Genomic DNA, 7,222 nt, shown 5'->3' with positions numbered 1-7,222 from the left:
ACGTAACCTTGGTTCCCTGAGATACGGGAATGAGCGTTGGGTCAGTGTCTGACGAGTATGGGGGAACTCTGTTATCTCAGAATACTGAAGCCTGATTGGTGCATGTCTGTGTACTTGCACGGACAAATAGCCTTTCAGCCCGCCAGAAGGGGCGTGACCGACTGCAGATTTTCTCGACTGAACAGCAGCACGAGCACGGCAGGAAACGCAATGCTCGCTCCCTTTAGATACGGTTCACATTGCGTCAGAGGATCTTCTCTGATCGCTATGGGGAATGGCTGCAAAACACTGTGTTACCAGCGCAGAACGGAGCCTTCCAGCAAAGCCGTAGCCCAGCGGCACTCAGTGAGGAGGGCCCCAGGCAGACTACTAGATTAAGGGAAGTAGGATATCCAGAAAAGCCAGACTTGGGTTTGCTGACCGGAGTCTGAGGGTATAGCAAGTCTAGAAAAACCCTTGAGGGTGGAGCCTGGTCTAGGCCGGCAGGACTTGTGCCAGCTATAGGGGCATGGTACATCGCGATAGCTGCCATGTGTACTTTGAGCATGGACGGAGTGTGTCCGCCGTCCAACAGCTCCGAAAGAAAAGAGAGAATGGAAGCGACCTCTGGGAGGCTTGAAGGCTCCTATCAAGAGGCCAAAAGTGGAGGCTCCACAACTCGGGTTGGGGATGCCAGATTGACCCTTTATCTTGGGAAAGGAGGTCCCTTCTCAGAGGGAGTGGCCAATAGGGTTTGGCCAAGCATTCCCAGTCATCTCCTCCTCTGGAGTCAGAAGCATGTTAGGTGCGTAAGAGGTGGAACCTTTTCGTTGATTGGTGTTCTTCCCACCTGGATAACCCGATGCCCGATCAGAGTCGTGCTTTCTTTTCAGCCTGAATCATAATGAATCGTGTTTTTCGTTGGCCAGAGGAGAACTGTCTCCCTGACTGAGCCCGGTTTCTCCCAAAGTTTTTTTTCTCCATTCTGTCACTGATGGAGTTTTGGATCCTTGTCACTGTTGCCTCTGGCTTGCTTAGTTGGGCACTCTTAAATTTTAACAAAATTATTGATCTGACTTTACTGACACGCATTTTCGGTCAACGGAACAGGCCTGGAATTTGAGTCCCCGCCCTGGGTACGTGCCCAAAGTTCCCACCACTCCTTTCAGGTACCAGGTGGTGAACTAGCAAGTGCTGCCTCCAGAGGAGGCAGACCCGGCCCTTGCATTGCTGTGCCCCGTTCGTGCCCTGCGTTTGTACGTGGACTGCACACAGAGCTTCAGAGAAGTTTGACTTGAAGCAATTTAGGGACCGCCATCGCATGAGTAGCGGATCCAACTGGATAGGTCGCAGAGTAAGTTCTACGACAGCCCCCTCCAGGAGAAGCTTTCAGCACTGTCAACAGTGGTAAGGGCCGGCGAAGCAAAAGAGTGAGCGCGGCCGAGTAGGGGGTGCGTCACACTTGTAAGTTCAACATGAACGAAGGAGGTAGATTCCTGGCGGGCGGCTCACTGATGGTGCCCCGGCTGCAGTAAATCATTCAATGAGCGGCTGTGGCCTGGCATTTCCAGGGCTAACCACTCCAAACCAAGCAACAAGTTCAAGCCAGTTCCTTAACTTTACCTTGCTCCTTGGGTTGTAGGAGGTGGAGTCCTGCATGGAGTTCGATCACTCCTCTGTATTTAAAGCTGCCAATGTATTGTCTTCTATCTTCGGAGTCCAGCAAGGAGAACATCTTCGCACTGAAGAAGAAAGATTCTGAAAAATATGACGAGATCGGCCCACTTATATAGATTGGTAGCCCTGCCCATTTCGGCAGGCTGCAGAGCCATAGGATCATGCGGTTTCACTGCGTGATTCAATCAGGCTTCAGTATTTCCATATATCAAGGGGAACGCTTAATTTTGATGGTCCCCAAAAGAGTTTCCACTATCTATAAGTAACTTGTCAACTACATGTCAACTAACTCTCATTAGAGTTTTAGTAGACTGTTAGGTTAGGGTTAGGTGTCAGGGTTCAGGTAAGTAGAATAAGGCCTAGTCCACACGGACACGGGTATTTTTATAACCTGAGTTTTTCCTCCTGCGTTTAAAAAAAAAAATCCCGTCCACACATGCTCGGTTTAAAAGAAATCTCCGCCTACATGAAAACGCAAAAACACGCTATCCCGCGCTGTCAAGAGCATGCCACACCAGCAGGCGGCGATATAACCCTAATCGTAAAGCCACGTTGGCCAATCAGAAGCCTCAAATTGTATTATTTGGATTGTTTTTTGTTTTGTTTTTATTATTTAACTATAGACACTTTATTATCAGACACTATAATATTGCAGTGGATGTAAATCAAAAATGGGCATTTGGTTGCTTTTTATTTTGCAATCTACAGAGCAATGTGATGTGGGTGTCTGAGAGAGGTCCATGGGTCAAACCAGACTGGAGCACTCAAGAAATTGAATGGATTTACAAATAAACTGCCACTTTCTTTCTTTCTTCAAAAAAGTTGTTCCTCAAACTTCCTCCAGTTTCCTTGCAAGCAGGTCAACTCTGCAGCATGTACTGTACTCTTGTGCAAGCAGTTTGGCATCTCAGTTTGGCCTAATTAGTGTCTTTATTTGCTCAGCTGTCTGAATTTATATGTCTGTGCTGGCTCCCCTAATGTTTAACCAAACATTTGTGCCACACTTTTAACTGAGGCTCTTTTCAGTATTTGACTGTACAGTATTAAATAAACATTTGGAAACACTTCTCAAGGTGAGACATGGCTGAAAAAGATCAAGCTCCATATATAGGGGTCGAATATATTGCACTGCACTGGTATAGTCAATTATCAGTGTTCAGTATTAAGTCTCTTATTGTCAGTTATCATTAGCAACAAATCCTAGCATATTTGTGCTAGTGACTTGACATTTGCCAGTCGAACATTCAGGATGTTAAAGATCCAGATTAGAGAAAGCTCACTGAGATTTAACCCACTGGCATAACTACATTTGGCTTTTTTAAATGAGAGAACTTTATTTATCCCCTCAATGCCCAAACTTTATTATGATGGACAGATGTTAATTTAGACTGTCATCAGCAGTTTAATCCATTAGGGAAACATGTGGTGGACCAAAGTGACAGAAATCAATGGAAGTGTTTGCTCAATATTCATCTGCATGAACGTGAGAGACCGTGAGACTGATTTCTTGATTGAGCGCCTTGTGAGCCTTAATGAACTTTCCATCCTGTCATAAAAAGTAATCTGCTTTCTCCAAAGAGTGACTTGGGGAAATTTCAGTGCATTTGTCAGCGGATATATATCTTTCTTGTTCTCTTTCATCATCTCGTGTTCGAGATCCACCTATGGGAAGGGCATTCGCACCTGACCTCTGCAGAAGCATCCAATTGCACCAAGTCTGGCATGACAGACAGAATTGCGTGTCCAATGCCAGGTAAGGGACCCACCCCTTACCAAGTGTATAAATCACCTGCACACACTATCTTTCCTCAGTTGATATTGCTTTTGCCTCTTTGCTGTGCAGCTCAACTATTTCGCTGACTTCACTACAGTCAACAGGATGAAATATATTTTTCGATCAGCCTCCGTCAGGTGTGATTGTCAGAACGTTGCGGTTAGTTGCGATTTATTATTGGTTTGCAAGCCACCCACGCTCGCTACCTGGTGTAGCAAATTAGCTCTAAAGAAATGTTAATAATCAATCATAACTTGTTGTAATTGATTATGAATATTTGGATCAGTTAATAGAATGAACTTAATGTAGTGAAATTAATATTACAATCAATCCACCTGTTCGTCCCGTGAACACTTCAGTGTTAATTGTTTATTAATTCTAAGATATGTTCATTTCCGGGGAGGGAAATGTCTTTCTTACTGTACAGTACTAAACTTTGTTGCAAGTAGAGAATCAGAACCAAATAAGTATTTTGCACAAATTTTAACTAAATCACAAACATAACTAAACTGAACACACATACATACATACATGCATAGGTAAAATGGTGAGTGACAGAATGAAACCGGAATGGAACTATGGAAAAGATCCATTTAACTATGAAAAGAACCATCAGTTTATCATTTTCAGAGCACCACGTTAAATGTATACTTGCATGCCCTTGGCTATGAAACATTTCGTGAAGTTCCTGAAGAAGGATTTTGATGGTCCCATGAGTCTCGAATTGATTTCTTCTGCGTTGACTGAAGAATTGGGGATGAACTTGCGTGATTGGTTTGACTCTGTTCCCATGGCAGCCCTGGGCCGGAGAGGACACGCAGAGCAAACAGGAGAAGGGAGGAAGTCGAAAGAGCTGATGGTTGGAGTTGCGATGGACTTCTTCTGCATTGAATGAAGATATTGTGCCACACTCCTGATGTTGTCCTTTGATTCTGTTCTGGTTGAGAGAGTCCTCTCTCTCCTGAATGAGCACATGGCTGGTTGTGGGCCAAGGCCTGCTGCCCTGGGGCCTAGTATGGCCACGCAGGACAGCTATGCGAACATACCGATAAGGCTAAGAGAGGGAAGAGCTTGTGTAGAGGCCATTTAAAGTCTGAGAAAGGTCCCACCTCTCAGGGTTGGCTCAACCAATAAGAAAGGGGGAATTTCCAAGTGGTAAATTCCTCTGTTGGGAGGATTTATGGCTCTGTCTCAAGTGTGGTTAGACATAGGCCTTGCTGTTTGTGTTCATATTTATACTCAGATAGATATAACAAACACACACTGCATTCTATGAGAAGGTGGTGTACACTAAAGTGTGAGTCATTAAATGAGGATTAATTAGATAGGAGACACGATATAGGTGGGGTTACATTGATCGTTGGTTCTATCATAAAATACATAGTATCAAAGACATAATAGTATCAAAAGACACTAAACAAGACAGTAAATCATTCACACAGTGTTCTGGGGTGCATGTTCATTTACAGATCAGTTCCACGTGACCACATTTTTAACAGCAATAAAACCAACTTATCTGATCGTAGTCATGGTAACCAAGACCCTTCTTGCCCTTGTTGGGGGCATGTTTCCATAGATCCCAGAGTGAGTTTTAAAGATTATTTGTTAAATATAACAAATAATTGTATCTGATTTGTCTCAGTTCTGGATTTTTCTCGGGCTGCCTGCCTGTGTCTCCGCTTCCACCTCTCCCATGGATCAGGTTAAACTCTCCACTCCTGCTAACTCGCAGTCGCAACTTCTGCCATTGCCTTGCTCTGCCTAGGAAGCTTATTTGTCGTAGGCGTAAGGTTGCCTCTACCCAAAGCACGGATGACCAGTACGACTCGGATGTTGGAGTTGGTGAAAGCGTTGCAGCTCTGGGGACCTCCCAGAGCATGCCTGCTCTCAGTTGGGCTGACCAGTCTGACGAGGGCTTCCTCGAGTAAATCCTTCCCAGTATTTCTTCGCTGGACTATGAGCCGTCCGGCTCAGGCGAGGACCCCTCTATACTCGAGGGTTCGGACGACGAGGAAACCATCCCATCTGCCCAAGTTCTGCGCTGACGATACAATTTCAAAATGTTAACCCACGGCGTTCACTCTTGTGTTGTAAAACAGAATGATTGGTTCACATCGATCGATCTGAGAGATGCTTTTTTCTACATAAGCATATATCCTCCACACAGGAAGTTTCTTCGTTTCGCCTACCAAGGCATCAATCAGGAGTGTTTTGTCTGACTGCGGAAGCGGGGTTAGCGCCTGCTGAGAATAGCAGGGGCTCAAAATCCTGACATACATAGACAATTGGCTATAACAAATAGATTATCCCCACTCAGTGAACCACCCACTGTGAATCCTGTTGAATGTGCCCTAGTTATTGGCGATTCTATTACACGGAACGTGAAAATAGAGACACCAGCCACCATAGTCACATGTTTGCAGGGAGACAGAGGACCTGACATCAAAGCAAATTTAAAAGTGCTGGCTAATGCTAATCGTAAATTCTCTAAGATTATTATTCACGTCGGCACTAATGATGTTCGACTTCGCCAGTCGGAGATCACTAAAATTAACGTTAAAGAGGTGTGTGAACTCACAAGTAAGATGTCAGGCACATTAATTTATCTCTGGCCCCCTTCTTGTTCGCCAGAGTGATGAGATACTTAGTAGACTGTCCTCACTATATGGCTGGCTGTCTAAGTAGTATCTGCAAAATAATATAGAATTCATAGACAATTGGAAAAGTTTTTGGGGTAGACCTGACCTGTTGAAAACAGATGGTATTCATCCCTCCTGGGATGGTGCTGCTATTCTCTCTAGTAATATGGCACATAGTCTTAGAGCTCAAACATGAATTGGGGCTCAGGTCAGGAAGCAGACAGACTGGCTAAAACCGACCATCTGCTAGCTGTCTCACGTCACTGAGGTCAGATAAATCCCATCATATAGAGACTGTGTCTGTTCCTCGAATTCCCCGAATTAGGAAATACAAAAAAACTCCCAAACCCATTTAAGGATAAAAATGTAATTGATGTTCAACAAATAAAAAAACAGATATAATACAGATGAACAAATGATAAAGCTCGGGTTGCTGAATATTCGATCCCTTACTTCAAAAGTACTTATTGTTAATGATATGATTACAGATTTTAACCTAGATGTGCTGTGTTTGACAGAAACCTGGCTAAAACCAGACGATTACATTACTTTAAATGAGTCCACCCCACAAGATTACTGTTATAAACATGAGCCTCGTCTGAAAAGCAAAGGGGGAGGCTGTTGTTGTAATTTATAGTAATAACTTCAGAATTACTGAGAAGTCTTGTTTTAAATATAATTCTTTTGAAGTGTTGGTGCTTAATGTAACACTATCTAGTGTAAATGATAAATCACGTTTGAGATTTGTGCTGGCTACTGTATACAGGCCACCAGGGCACCATACAGACTGTATCAAATAATTTGCTGATTTTCTGTCAGAGTTAGTACTGGCTGCAGATAAAGTCCTAATTGTTGGTGATTTTAATATACATGTAGATAACGAAAAAGATGCGTTCGGATTTGCATTTAAAGACATTCTAAACTCTATTGGAGTGAGACAACATGTGTCAGGACCTACTCATCGTCGTAATCATACTCTAGATCTAATATTATCACATGGAATCAATGTTGATGCCGTTGAAATTCTACAGCAGAGCGATGACATCTCAGATTATTATCTAGTCTCGTGCATACTCCCTCTAGCCAAGGTTGCAAAGTCGACTTCGTGTTACAAATATGTTAGACCTCATCTTCGAGTTTCAACAGAATGAGC

The sequence above is a fragment of the Leuciscus leuciscus genome (assembly GCF_965113295.1).
Source record: "Leuciscus leuciscus genome assembly, chromosome: 21".
NCBI lineage: Eukaryota > Metazoa > Chordata > Actinopteri > Cypriniformes > Leuciscidae > Leuciscus > Leuciscus leuciscus.
The sequence above is the reverse complement of the archived record's forward strand: the minus strand, read 5'-3'. Positions refer to the sequence as shown.